The following is a 14108-nucleotide window of genomic DNA, read 5'->3' on the forward strand; positions in this document are numbered from 1 at the left end:
CTGGGAATTTAAAATTACATTCATGTGAAAGAGTTTATTTTGATGTTTTCTATCCATGTAACACTGTGACCAAATATTTTTCAATCAAGTGCTATTAACAGGTGGTTTTCGAATTAGCATAAACCACTGGTGGGCTTCCAGTATCGAGGAAAATGTGGAAATATCTAATCGTTACTAAAAATAATCTGCCAGTTCCTCTGGGAATTTAAAATTACATTCATGTGAAAGAGTTTATTTGAATGTTTTATATCCATGTAACACTGTGACCAAATACATTTGGTTTTGTGATTTTTTAATCAATCGCAATTAACAGGATAGCTTCTGAGGACTGTTCTTCCCCATCAGTAGGATATTTTCGTATCCAATATTGGATGCATAAAACCTTGTACCTCCAACGTAACGCTCTCATTTTCGAAGTCCCCCAAATATTCATTTATTCTTTCATTCAGATTGGATTCAGATTCAACATCAAACAAAGGATCACTGAATCAACGATAGTCCTACGTCACCATTGCGGTTATACCATAGATATAACCCACTTTCTGTTTTTCAATAAAAAAAAATCAATAAAACAAAATCTTTGAAGATTTGTGATCCCTCTTTGTCCGCGACAAACAGCGCGAAAAAGGAGCAAGTATAAAAAAAGTTAGATTCCCAATTCTATCCCTATCCTTTTTACCATCCAAGCCTCTCCCTCTCTTTCGAAATGTAGTATGTAGTGCATACAACACATACAACCGTAGCAAAACCCGAAGTGCAACATAAAACGCAACGAAAACAAACGAAACATACAAACCGATTCCTACCAAAACCACATTTCATTCCAAATCCCACCGTTGAAATTTAAGCATTGCGAATAAATCCATTCCGTGTGTAGTAATTGTATTTTAATTCTTCATACAAGTTCACATCCAAACGGTTTGGTCTTCCACAAGACCAAAGTGCCAAATTCCACAGCCTGAGCTGTCAACATTTAGGCCTCCTTTAGCCGAAGGATTCGCCTTTTACTCAATGATGTGATCCACCACTCTTGTAATTTTCAATGAAAACGATCAATGTTCCTTTGAGCTACAAAAAAAAAAGTGCATTGAGTCTGTTCACAGCATTACCCAGATTACATTACAATCAATTACAATCCTTTGGTTTGTAAATAGTTCTGCGCTAGATCTACTTCGCGTAGTGAATCGAACCAGAAGTACAGATAGTTCGGTGGGATCTCGCAGATTTTAATGGGTGTGATCAGCTTTTTTTTTGTTTTGATTTCTCAGTAACGGTGTTGTCCAGTTGTCCAGTCGGTGTCCTCAAGTAGAATGAAGGTTTGCCTATTCTATTCTTTGTTTTTGAGAGGCTACGAATTTTGCAGTTCATTCGTCTCTATAAGTTTGCCTCAGCGATATCCACTGTTTATACTCTAGGCAATTATTCCCCTTTGTCCTACTTCTTTTCCTTTGTTTACGGGAACTTTACATTTTACGATTTCCCCTTCGTTGCTCGTTGCTCGTCGATAAGTTGCTCGTTATTGACAGCTCTGTTCGGGAAAGCACACAAATGCACAGAACAAATGTATGAGGAAATGGGAATGCTTCTAATTTTCATCAATTTCAACCATATGCAGACTATGGGATTGTAATGTATAGCATATCAAACAAATCTTAGGGAATTTCCGATTCGTTGGGTATGTAAATCGTCAAAATCTGTTCGCGGCGAAAATAGTTATTAACGTTAACTCTATTTCATAAAAACGTGAGCTATTTTCTGATTTGGCAACCCTAATGAAAGACGTAGTGTCAACGAATTTGTCATTTGTCATTTGTCATGCCTCTATAAATCAAACAAAGAAGAATCATTAACGGGTGACGTTCGTTCTAAATTTTGACTGATTTTTTTCGAAAATAATATAATTATCATTTAGCGCATCCAGTCTTATAATATACTTCCAGCGCAATTCGTCGGCAGAATAACACTTTCATTTAGGCATAAAAAATCAGCTTGACAAAACACGAAAACAACACCGTGGTAAGCAAATATGTATTCCATGGAACGGAGTAGTGTGTTTGTGTTGCAAATGATTAAAGAATCTTGAACGAGAATTGTGGCTGATAAGAATTTTATATTATAATGTTGAGTTTTGGTAGAAGTATTATAAATATATTAAAAATGATTAAGTAAGGCCAATGACTTTGTGCTTTCAACATTTAAATATCAATCAATGCATAGCTCTGAGATTGCACACACGAACGTTCGCTTAGTAAAAAAATAAGTAAGAAATGAATGTTTGGAAGTATTAATAAAAAAACCCCAGATGTAACAAATATTGATTTCGATTTTTTTCTATTAAATCTTTCTATTTGCATACGGTCAGTCAAGTATGATTCGAGTAATCTCAATAGCTTTACTTCTGTTCCTATTTTTTGAAGTTTAAAGAGAAGTAATGGTTTGCCACAATGATCGAAAGCTTTACTAGAGGTTCAACTTGATTACCATTATCCATTGCATTCAAAGCGATAGTGACAAATTCCAACAAATTTGTTGTTGTTGAGCAACTTTTCAAAAATCCGTGTTGCTTATTCGTAATTGATGTTTTTGTTTGTTGAGAAGGTTTTTCATTTATTATGATATCAAAAAGTTTTGTGATGCAAGAATTGCCACACCACGATAATTTCTTACGTCGGATCCGGACTACCGGATTTGAAGATTGGTACGACAAAGGAGTTTGTTTTTCTCCATATTTTTGGGAACATTTCCGATTCAAACGACTTATTTAAAAGTCATAAAAGTTGGTGAGTCAATTCAGCTGCCAAATTATCGATAAATACCGGTGGAATTCCGTCAGGACCCGGTCCTTTTGAGATGTTTAATGCGCCATTTCCCATTTGCCTTCAGAGTTTTCCGAAAATTTTCAATTGTCATGTTTGGTTGGAATATTTTTTTTTTTTTTAACCAAAATATATATTTTTATTAAGGCTCATATGGCGTCAGCCTAACGGGGCCGGGAGTTCAATTTTTCTACAATGTTTGCTTACAACTATGTTAGTAATATGTAACCGATTACTCGCGGTTGGCTCGAGGTTAGTATTACAAGTGTTCTCATAATTGGTATGTTGCCGTCTTCGATGCTCTGTACGTGTGCCCGACACGGGATACCTGCTATTGGGATGCAGTTGACCATTAATCAGCAACGCCCCCCTAGTCTGTACCCCATATCTAGCGTGGTGCGTCTTTCTCGACTCGAGGAATCCAGGATAGAATGGTCACTAGCCGGCGCAGAGTTGTCATAAGCGGTACAACCTTTGGCTCTTGTTGAATGATCAGTGGACTGCACAACCTTTGGCCCGTGTATCTGTAAAGAGTGTGTGTATGTATTGCCGCGACTAAGTAAAAGTTTATCGTTTGGATAGGAGGGATATGAAACGGGGACACAACGAAGGAAACATCATTAAACGTTGACATCGGCGTTTCTGAGGAACAGGTATAGATGAAGCAGAAGATCAGGATCACGGCTACCTAAGATATCCCGGACGGGGATATCCGATTGTCTGCCTTGTGCTCTCAGTACTCTAGAGAGCTGAGAGCGAGCAGCATGGAACCGGATACACGACCAGACAACATGCTCGATGTCGTGGTAGCCATCGCCACAATCACAAAGATTGTTTGCTGCGAGCCCAATGCGATAGAGATGCGCGTTTAGGTTGTAGTGATTGGACATAAGCCGAGATATCACGCGAATGAAATCACGACCTACATTCAATCCCTTGAACCATGCACTCGTCGAGACCTTAGGGATAATCGTGTTTAACCAACGACCGAACTCATCTTCACTCCACATGCGCTGCCAACTTACGAGCGTATTCTGACGAGGAATGTGGAAAAATTCATTATAAGCAATTTGCCTTTCAAAAAGTGTGCCTTCTGAAGCGCCCACCTTAGCTAGCGAGTCCGCTTTCTCATTCCCCGGTATCGAGCAATGAGAGGGAACCCATGCTAAGGTAATCTTGAATAATTTTTCGACCAAAACACTCAATAGTTGTCTTATTCTTGTTAGGAAATAAGATGAGCATTTATCAACTTTCATTGAGCGGATTGCCTCTATTGAGCTGAGACTGTCTGAAAAAATAAAATAGTGGTCGATGGGCAATGTTTCAATGATCCCTAATGCGTAATATATCGCACCCAGTTCAGCGACATACACGGAACAAGGATCTTTGAGTTTGAAAGAGGCACTGGAATTTTCATTGAAGATGCCGAAGCCAGTGGACCCGTTTATGAATGAACCGTCAGTAAAGAACATTTTATCAGATGTAACTTTCCCATATTCTGCCGAAAATATCGGCGGAATAGAATCGGAGCGTAGGTGATCTGGGATTCCATGGATTTTTTGTCGCATGGACAGATCAAAAATGACAGAGGAATTGCAGAAGTATGGGAAGCAAACTTGGTTGGAGATGCCTGGTGAAGGGTGCACGTCGTGGGTAAGGTACTCATGGTATAAAGACATAAAACTTGACTGAGGAGTCAGTTGGAGTAGATTTTCGAAGTTATCAATCACCAATGGATTCATGATCTTGCAACGGATGAGAAATCTGTAGGATAATTCTGTGAACCGAAGAGTAAGCGGGGGTACTCCTGCCAAAACTTCGAGACTCGTCGTATGTGTCGAATGCAAACACTCCATGCCTATACGCAAGCAACGATATTGTATTCTCTCCAGCTTGAGAATATGAATCCTGGCAGCTGATCGGAAGCAAAAACTGCCATATTCTAACACTGATAATATAGTTGTTTTGTACAACTGAATGAGGTCTCCTGGATGGGCACCCCACCATGTTCCGGTAATTGTTTGGAGAAAATTGATTCTTTGCTGGCATTTCTGTTTCAAATACGCAATGTGTCTCCCCCAGGTACACTTAGAATCAAAATATACACCCAGGTATTTGAAAAACATAGAGTGTTGGATCGTTTTGCCGGATAGGTGAAGCTGGAATTGGGCGGGTTCGTGCTTCCTAGAAAAAACGACCATTTCAGTTTTCTCCGTAGAGAATTCGATACCCAGCTTGAGGGCCCACGTGAACAGATTGTTCAGGGTATCTTGCAACGACTTTTGCAGAACGACGGGATTAGTACCCGTGATGGAAATAACTCCATCGTCTGCAAGTTGTCTCAACGTGCAGTCTCTAGTTAGACAATCATCCATATCATTGACGTAAAAACTGTACAAGAGGGGGCTTAGGCAGGAGCCTTGTGGTAGGCCCATAAAACTGTAACGAGAAGATTTCGAGCTGCCATGAGAGAAAATCATGTGCTTTTCTGACAGTAAATTGTACAGGAAATTATTGATAATTGGTGAAAGTCCACGATTATGAAGCTTCTCTGAGAGAATTTCCATGGAAACTGAATCAAATGCCCCTTAATTGGCATTGTGTTTGGTTGAAATATGTTTGGTTGAAATATGTTTGGTTGAAATATGTGCATTATTTTCATGGGACCCCCTCTCCTTTCCAAATATGGTTCCGTTTGCTTGAATAGTTTTTGAATTATGCGAAATGTTTCATTTGTATAGCAGGAAATTGCGAAAATTTCATGTGTGATCTACTATTCAAGCTCTTTTGTTTGATACCCATATTAATGAGGGTTTGAGAAAATATGTAGTCCGCCATTTGGTAGTTGCAGCCATCTTGGATTTGTATTTTTAATAGATAACCGTGTTTTACTAGTCAAGCCCTCTCATTTGATACCCATATTAATGAGGTTTTGAGAAAATATGTATTCCGCCATTTTGTAGTGGAAATATATTTTGTAGTGGCAGCCATCTTGGATTTGCTGTTTTCATAAATAACTGTATTCTACTAGTCAAGCCCTTTCATTTGATACCCATATTGATGGGGTTTTGGAAAATTGATATCGATGAGGTTTTGAGGAAATATGTGATCCGCCATTTTATACGGCCGCCATCTTGGATTTTTGAGATCATGAAATACGCAGTTTTATAAAGTCTACAGAGATAAAGGTGTGTTCCAAATTTCAGATGAATCGGTCAACAGAAAGTGGGTCAAATTTCTATTAGTGTGGGTTAGCGCTACAGACAAATACAAACATACAAACATATTACAGGGCAAGCTAAATAAAACCGTTTGATAAAAAAGACGGCACATAGTCATACACCACACGAATTAAAGTTTATATACAGCACAAACAACATTACACGACACATTAAAAAACATCGCTGTGGTTGGTAGTACTGAAAGCGGTGAAAACAAACCCAAATTTGGCGGGTCGTAAGAGTTCCGGTGGGATTGAGTCGGGACTTGTCTGAGCCACGCTTTAGAGTAGTGATTTTCAACCGGTGGGGAATTCCCCCTAGTGGGTAATTCGGTCATCAAAAGAGGGAATTGTGCAAGTGAATATTGCATATTTACTTCGCATTGAAGATGGGAATTATTAGCAAAAATTTCCATAAAAACTTTATTGGATATGCTAAAATTTGCGATTCTCGCCAAACATTTCCAAATCTGAAATGTAATGTTCAATTGAATAACTTCGCAATGTTTGAAAGAATTTCGTCAGTGAATGATGATGGAACAGATAACGAAACAGTAGACCAGACCAGACCAGAAGACCATAGAAAAGGATATTGCTCCGCATTTGTCAAGACTCTTTACAACAAGTTAAACTTGAAACATATTTTCCTCATATCAAAGAACAAGATCTGGACATGGTTTGAAATCCCTTCCGGCTGGCAGTGACGAAAGTTTCGGATCAATTTCAGAACAAACTCATCGATCTTCAAATGATCGATTCTCATCTTGATATGCAGAATAAGCGTTACGAGTGTTGTTATTTTCGTTGTATTTTTGTGAATCTGGACTTTCTACTATGCTGCTGAGGGGAACAAAACACCGTAACAGTGTGGATATCCAGGATGGCATAAAGTGTGCCGTCGAAGAAGGAGTCACCTTCCGTACAAAACCCATCCAGCGGGTTGTAGCGGTCGCGCAGTAACGCGAAATGATTGAGAAGATCGGTGATTACCGTCATATAATCCGAGCGAGGTGTGGCGTGTGGCGTGGCCGAGGATCAGTACCGGCACCCTGAACGGTGAACGAGAGAACAAGGCGGTGACGATCCGAATCTCCGCCAAACAGGAGAACCAACGCAGGAACGGGAGACGAGCAGCGGCGATCAGGATCTACGCCGAAAGTCAAGTCAACGCAGGAACGAGGGAGTATCAGAGGCGAGCCCTGACACGACACAATACACACCTGTGAGTACTTGTAAATCTGAGTAGCAGTTAGGGAATTAGGGCAGACAATAAACTGAATAAAGACCGTCTCGTTAGGAATAATAACGTGGTGTTTTCCCTTTATCTTGAGAAAACTTGTTTGGCTGGATTTGAGCCGACCCTGGGAAGGAATGGAAAGGAGTACATGCGGGCAGCTGGGCGTAGCAAGCCCTTTGTTACAAGTTAAGGGTTCTATCTGTCCCGCCGGTTCTATGGATACTATTATCTGTGTTTATTCCCCACAATGCTAGTAAAGCGCATTTGGCGTTACCTCTAAAATCGCCTTTTTTCACGAAGTGAAAAGGTGAGTCGATGTGTATTACGAATTCTCATATCTAAATTTGCTGATTTGCCAACATGCGTCTATCAGTTGGCAGAATCTTTGGAGAGGTGATCTTGGAAGATGGTTATACTCTAAATCTCTCAAAGTTTCGACGAGAACCTGGTTTCAATGGTTAGCGTCGATCGAGATTTTATGAGAATAATGTTCAGGTTGATGTGCAATCAATTTATGGTCAATTCTTTATTGTGTACGTTTTGCCACTAACAATTTATGTTATTGTGGTCAATAATATCAGCTCATTTTCGCTACACAGAAGGAATTTTCGTAAATAAATTAAAAATAGTAGGGATGGTTTTATTATTTGTATTTTTGTGCACATCGGCGAAAATCGATATAAGAAAATCAGAGAGTGTCAAGTTTCTCGTTTTATGTTGGAAAATCTGAATGATTTTTTTAAAGTTGACTTTCAAAAACATACTGCAATAATAATTGAAGGTTTTGAATTCCATCTACCACTGTAACTCTTACAACCCGTACCAGTTTATATAACACAAAAAATGAAGAAGCATCAAAAGAATAAAAATTTAGAGTAACTTTTGAACAGAACTCAATGTGAACGCAATTGTCCCTAACAATCACGGTCCTGCGTCAAGCTCCCGCCCGTGCCCTTCGGTCCAGCCCCATCCACTTTTTCATATTAATTTCGGCGAGACACTGTGAAATGACGTTACAATACAAATTGAACTCGAATAATTGAACGTGTCTGGTATCGTCAGATGACACCTGAAACACTCAGTATTGCTGTGCTTCTGAACACAAAAAAATGACATTCGTACTATACCCAGTGTAAACTGCATTTTAGAAGCGATGATGCTTGAACTGTGTTAACATCGCTAATATCTCAACTAAACAACGGAAGGCAAGATAAGGTCTGTATAAAATACAAGCAGCAATTTGAATCAGTTATAATTCTACAATATACAACCATAACGATATCTAATCGATTTGGGGATGAATTCAGAACTTAGAGTTCTTATGATTCCATCTAGGTTGTCATGATCATTTTGTTGCGAAGGGGGGGAATATTCACCACACGAGTAATAACGACGAATGATTCAACTCAGCCAGTTTGTGGCTAGCTATGCGGTGAGTTAAAACGATCAAGCGGAGGGGCGATTGATAACCGCGAGTGTTGTAACATCATGCCGCCGTAGATAAGTTCGTGAAGTGTAAACAAACGTCTAGCATCTGCTTGGGTGCACTCTCGTCGTCTCTGTTGGTTTGCGCATATCGGGAAGTGGGATGTTTTGAATTTTTTCTTCTAACGTATGCACAAAAAACACATACACAGTTGTTTGAACAGATCGGGTGTCTGTGTGTAATAGTGACCAAACCAGCGTGTTTTTTTTTGTGCGACGAACAAACATGTGGAGATAAGTTATTAACTTGCATACACGGTCCAATGCATTCTGGCTTGTGGTTGACATAAAAATATGTTTCTTTCATGTTTTGAGGTGCGCAAATCGACCTGGGTTACCACTACCCGAGAGAAAATATTCCGGAAAAGATGTACATTAAACAGTTAGTGACATGTTCGAATGCGCCCATCGTTATGACGGTATGTTTTTCTTGAACATCGAAACATTGTGCTGAAACAATGTCTACACAGATTGTATGCGGGTTGGACAATCGATTTACCACTTCCGTTGGATGATTGGACTTTTCACTCACATCGCTAAAAAAGCGGAGCATCAAAGCGTAGCACACACAGCAGAACGTGACAAAGACGTGGATTAAAGTCATCATATCAAATCTATCCGTCGGTTCTATCTGTGGTTCTCATTGCTTCGAATGTTGTAGATTTGTGGATTCACGTTGAGTAATGTTTGTTGCTGTCGGACATCACGAACGAAGTTTGTTGGCAGTGATGGCAGTCTTTTATTGTATTCGTCCTTTTGTTCCTTCTCAATAACTCGTGAATGCATCAACCTATCGAACGAACTATCTGTTTACCTCAAATTGGCTCTATTTAAAAAAGCACGCTACATAAGGCAATTCTATCGTTTCAGTTTTAAGGATATGATAATTTGGTGCGGTATACAGTTATGAAACATCTAAATTAGCGGATTTAAGCGAATCTCTTATACTTGCACAATCAGACTGGTCTACTACTCCCAAGCGTCATCCGGTGTGTTCTTTGTGCAATTTCGCTGGTTCAGGTCAATCACAGAGAGTAACTACGAAATGTACAGACTATCCAAGCTCAAGCTCAAGCTCTAAATTAGCGGATCTAAATAACATTTCAGAGGTAAAAAAGTAGAAGGGTCTGAGCCTAGGGGCACGGACGTAAGTTTGGTGTAGGACTGTGATTGTTCGTAACAATTGTTTTTTATGTAATGCTTTTCATTGTTCAGAAATCTGTTATTTTGAATCTTTTTTAATTCAAATTAAGGGCCCTGAAACGGGCCGTTTGTACACCCAAAGTTAATTTTTAGCACATTTTCTGGCATCCCGATTCATTACATCAAATGAGCTGAAAGATAACATAAAATGTTCTACTTCCCAATACATGTATATCATTTGTATAATATATATGCTAGGTCCAATATGAGGGAGCGCAACAGGAAACACATTCAAATGAAAGCATATGAAAGCTTTTCGTATAAATACACGCCCCAGACAGAGAAAGATATATTATCGTTCATGTTCCTCTTTATCGTCTTAGCAAACACCTTCCAACTTCATTTTATGATGAAGTGTAATATTATCACGCTCCTTTATAATAGCGCTGGCAGCTATATGGATAGCGTGGTCGTGTAAAGTAACTTTGCATTCCAGCCGGCCTTGATTCGATCCCCATTGACGTCGTATGGACTTTTTTTTTGCACAATCCTAAATGAAAAGAGAAAAGAAAACAGAAAGAGATGTCTGTCGCATACATACAAACCATTTTTAAGCTTTTAAAATAGTTCATTATTTGCGCATTTGACTCTCATGCTCAAGAAATGGCATCTTTTCTGCCAAAGATGACATGTTTTCTGCCAACACTAGTTTGGGTGTAGTATTTCGGTGAAATAATTCTAGTTTGCAGACTATGGGCTTTATTCCCGTACACACTTCACGGTGAAAGCGAAATGAGCAGCACAACATTGAACTTCTTCTTCTTCTTGAATGGCGTTAACGTTCCCTGTGGAACTTTTGCCGTCTCAACATATGCATTAACTAGCGTCATTCATTAATACTTAGTTGAGATTTCTTAAGCCAAATAACACGCCTTGAATGTATTCCGAGGGGCAAGCTCTAGAATACGCGTGACCACAGTGCAAGTCGAAGGAAATTTCTTTGACGAAAAATCCTCCGGCCAGAACGGGAATCGAACCCGAACACCCGGCATGATAATGTGAGACGCTAACCACTCGGCCACGGGTGCACATTGAACTACGTTTTACGAATTAGTGAAGCGTCAAAGATAATAATGGGGTTTCGGGCAGAATGAACACCTTTCAAATAAAAATTATGAATGAAAACTAGCTTCTCCGTATCCAATTAGTGTTCAATGTAAATGGAAAACTTTGTTTTCGTCATGTAGTAAGATAATCTCTTACAAAAATTGTATTTGTAGATAATTTTATATTATAATGATAAGTTTTAGAGGAAAATTAATTTCGTGTTCAGATGTCGACATCGTACCGTTGTCGTCGCGGGTGAACTTCATTCCGTTTCTGCCGTGAAGTGTATTCAGAAATAAGACCCAATGAATTTCTATTGAATAGTAGCCATCTTTCCGTATTATTTAAGGGGGACCCCTGTCTGGAAGGTCGGAAAATAATGAATGTTCGTGGATTTTGTTCGGATGTTACGAATAAAGAGAAGTGGTCGTGTATTTTGGTTACTGTTTAAGGTATATTCGAAGATGTATTTTCCATTTTTTGACTGCACGAATAATGACAATAACGCTGTTGGCAGCTGGATGCGTAGATGCTGTCTGAAAATCGGTACTTTTTGGTGGTATCGGTTCTGAAGCAACGGGGTGTCGTAGAACAAATTCCAATGAATATTTTGAAACTTTAGGACAATACCTATAAAATTGCCAAAACGGAGGCCATTTTTGTTAAAAATTAAATATTTTTCATAAAAAATCTCTGAATAACGATATTTAAAAAATCAAAAAACTGCTATGTAACACCTTAGATAATTCATTTTTACATGCTAATAAAAAATTTCAGGCAAATCGGTCGAGTAGATCCTGAGATATCGATACCACCAGTTGAGATAACATGATTTCGAGAAAAACGCGTTTTAAAATTCGTACAGCAATACTATATCTTTTGATGTGACTTCATACTTTAGGCTGACATTCCAACGAAATCAAATATCGAAAATCCTTTTAGGACAACATTTCTGAAGGCATAAGCTTCCCAAAAATGCAAAAAACAAAAATTCATTTTTTTCGATTTTCCAGACTGGGGTCCCCCTTAATACGTCACACATTCACTACTACTCTGTCACTACTTTATTGAGCGTTCTAGCACCCTATGTTATGCAAGTACACCACGAGTGAGACTCGATGTTGTACGGGAAAGGGTTAACCCACTCCACCATCTACATCACTCTTATTCCTACACATTGACTGGATGTCCAATTTGTTGCAAACATACCTCTTTTATTGGTCAAATAGCTCACTTGTTCTACTATTTATACTGTTGATGTCTCAGGCGAAAACATTCCTGGATAAATTTGCCGTCTAACGATATATATTATAACATATATCGTAAAAACGTTTCTGCGTAATATGCATTTGAAAACTCTCAATTTTCGTTCCTTTTTTTGTAGAGCGACCCCCCTATATAGAATTCAAAGACGTAGTCCTACGTCAAAAACTCAAATTTTGTGGTTTCTAAGGTGTTGTTATTGATTTTCTCACAAAAATATGTAGTAAACTTAATTGTATTCATCAACCAACTCTCTAACCTCTTAAAAAAATTCTTTGCCACCTGACTCCTATCGTTTTTTTGATATTACTGCAATAATAAGATTTTTGATGGTTTTTGAAGACTCAAATTGAGAATAAAAAATAATGATTTTTTGCTGTACTTGCAAAAGCCAATTAACCTTCACCTCAACATTGAAATATTCAATTTGAATTTTATTTCTTATGAAGAAATCAAAAATTGGATTAATAACTGTATCACTTTGGAACATCTAAACATCTATCAGGAATCCGTGCATTGCCATTTGGACAAGGCTGTGGCTCTCGATTGAGCATACGTTTATAAAGTAGCATTAAGTTGCCTGTTTCAAACCTTATCAAAGGCCTTTTGACGTAGGACTACGTCTTTCATTTCTGTACCGGGGTGTATGTTCAAAGTTTCGAAAACAAAAGACTGACGCTGGACTGCAAGGTTTTGAACGTTAATACCTCTTTTCCGGCTGAACGGAGTGGTATGAAAATGAATTCATTCGAAACATAAGACATAAGATTTATATGATTGTTAGTTATTGCTCCAAACAATTGTTTCAATGGCTGAAAAACTGCTGCGAAACATACAATCGAAATCACTATAAATATAGAGCAATTCCATTCTAGCTTGCGGTTATATCACAGTTTTTTTTTATTTAAAAATGCATATATTGAACACTCAATATATTGTACTGGTTTCAAATGAAAAGAATTATTTATTGGTAGTTCAAATTGTTGTTAATACTAGAGAAATTTTATCATCATTTCTCAATTCAATTTTGTTTTTTGATCTATGTTTAAAGCGAAATTTGATTCAGGTTTTCCACACATTGACAAGAGCTAATTAACCCTTCTTTGCATAATGGTGGAAATTTCCATCATAACATTGAATGCCCAAAATTATATTAGGTGTATCGGTAAGTTTCTTCGGTTTTACAACAGATGGCGTAACATGATTACTATTCCTATCAATCAAATTTCCAGACATTCGTTGGAAAGCTACTGTCATTGCGCGTCTTTTTCAGTATTTGTCAAGAGTTGAAGCGTAAACAACATAGTTTTTTGCCACTTCGAATATGTCGAATTGCGTACCAACAAGAGTGTTTTGCGGAGGCGATCTGGCGTAGTGGTAACATCCATGTCTCTCACGCTAAAGGTCACGAGTTCAATTCTCACTCCCGACATTCTTCCAAAAATGGAAGTAAAAGTGACGAACCAGCCAAATGAGTTGAAAGTCACTATAATACAGATAAAAAAAAAAAAAAAAAAAACAAGAGTGTTTTCGCGGGGAGTGTTACTTCATTACTTCAATATAAAGAAAAAAAGCTGCGGAAAGTCATCGCATTTTGGTGGAAGTTTATGGTGACCATGCTCCAACTGAGCGAACGTGTCAGACGTGGTTTGCATGGTTTAAAAGTGGTAATTTTGACTTGGAAGACGAAGAACGTTCCGGACCGCCAAAAAAGTTTGAAGATGAAGAATTGGAGGCTTTACTCGATCTAGATCCGGCACAAACGCAACAAGTACTTGCAGATACACTTGGAGTATTGAGTAAAAGCAATGGGAATGATCCGAAAGGTAGGTCATTG

The 14108-nt window shown here is 38.4% G+C and overlaps 1 protein-coding gene across 3 annotated transcripts in view; it reads left to right on the forward strand.

The window, feature by feature from the left end:
- The window catches only part of LOC129767350 (disco-interacting protein 2), a 274317-nt gene that overhangs the window by 4780 nt on the left and 255429 nt on the right, over positions 1-14108 (forward strand). The gene's annotated exons all lie outside the window — the stretch shown is intronic.

The sequence above is a fragment of the Toxorhynchites rutilus genome, chromosome 2 (assembly GCF_029784135.1).
Source record: "Toxorhynchites rutilus septentrionalis strain SRP chromosome 2, ASM2978413v1, whole genome shotgun sequence".
NCBI classification, from domain to species: domain Eukaryota; kingdom Metazoa; phylum Arthropoda; class Insecta; order Diptera; family Culicidae; genus Toxorhynchites; species Toxorhynchites rutilus.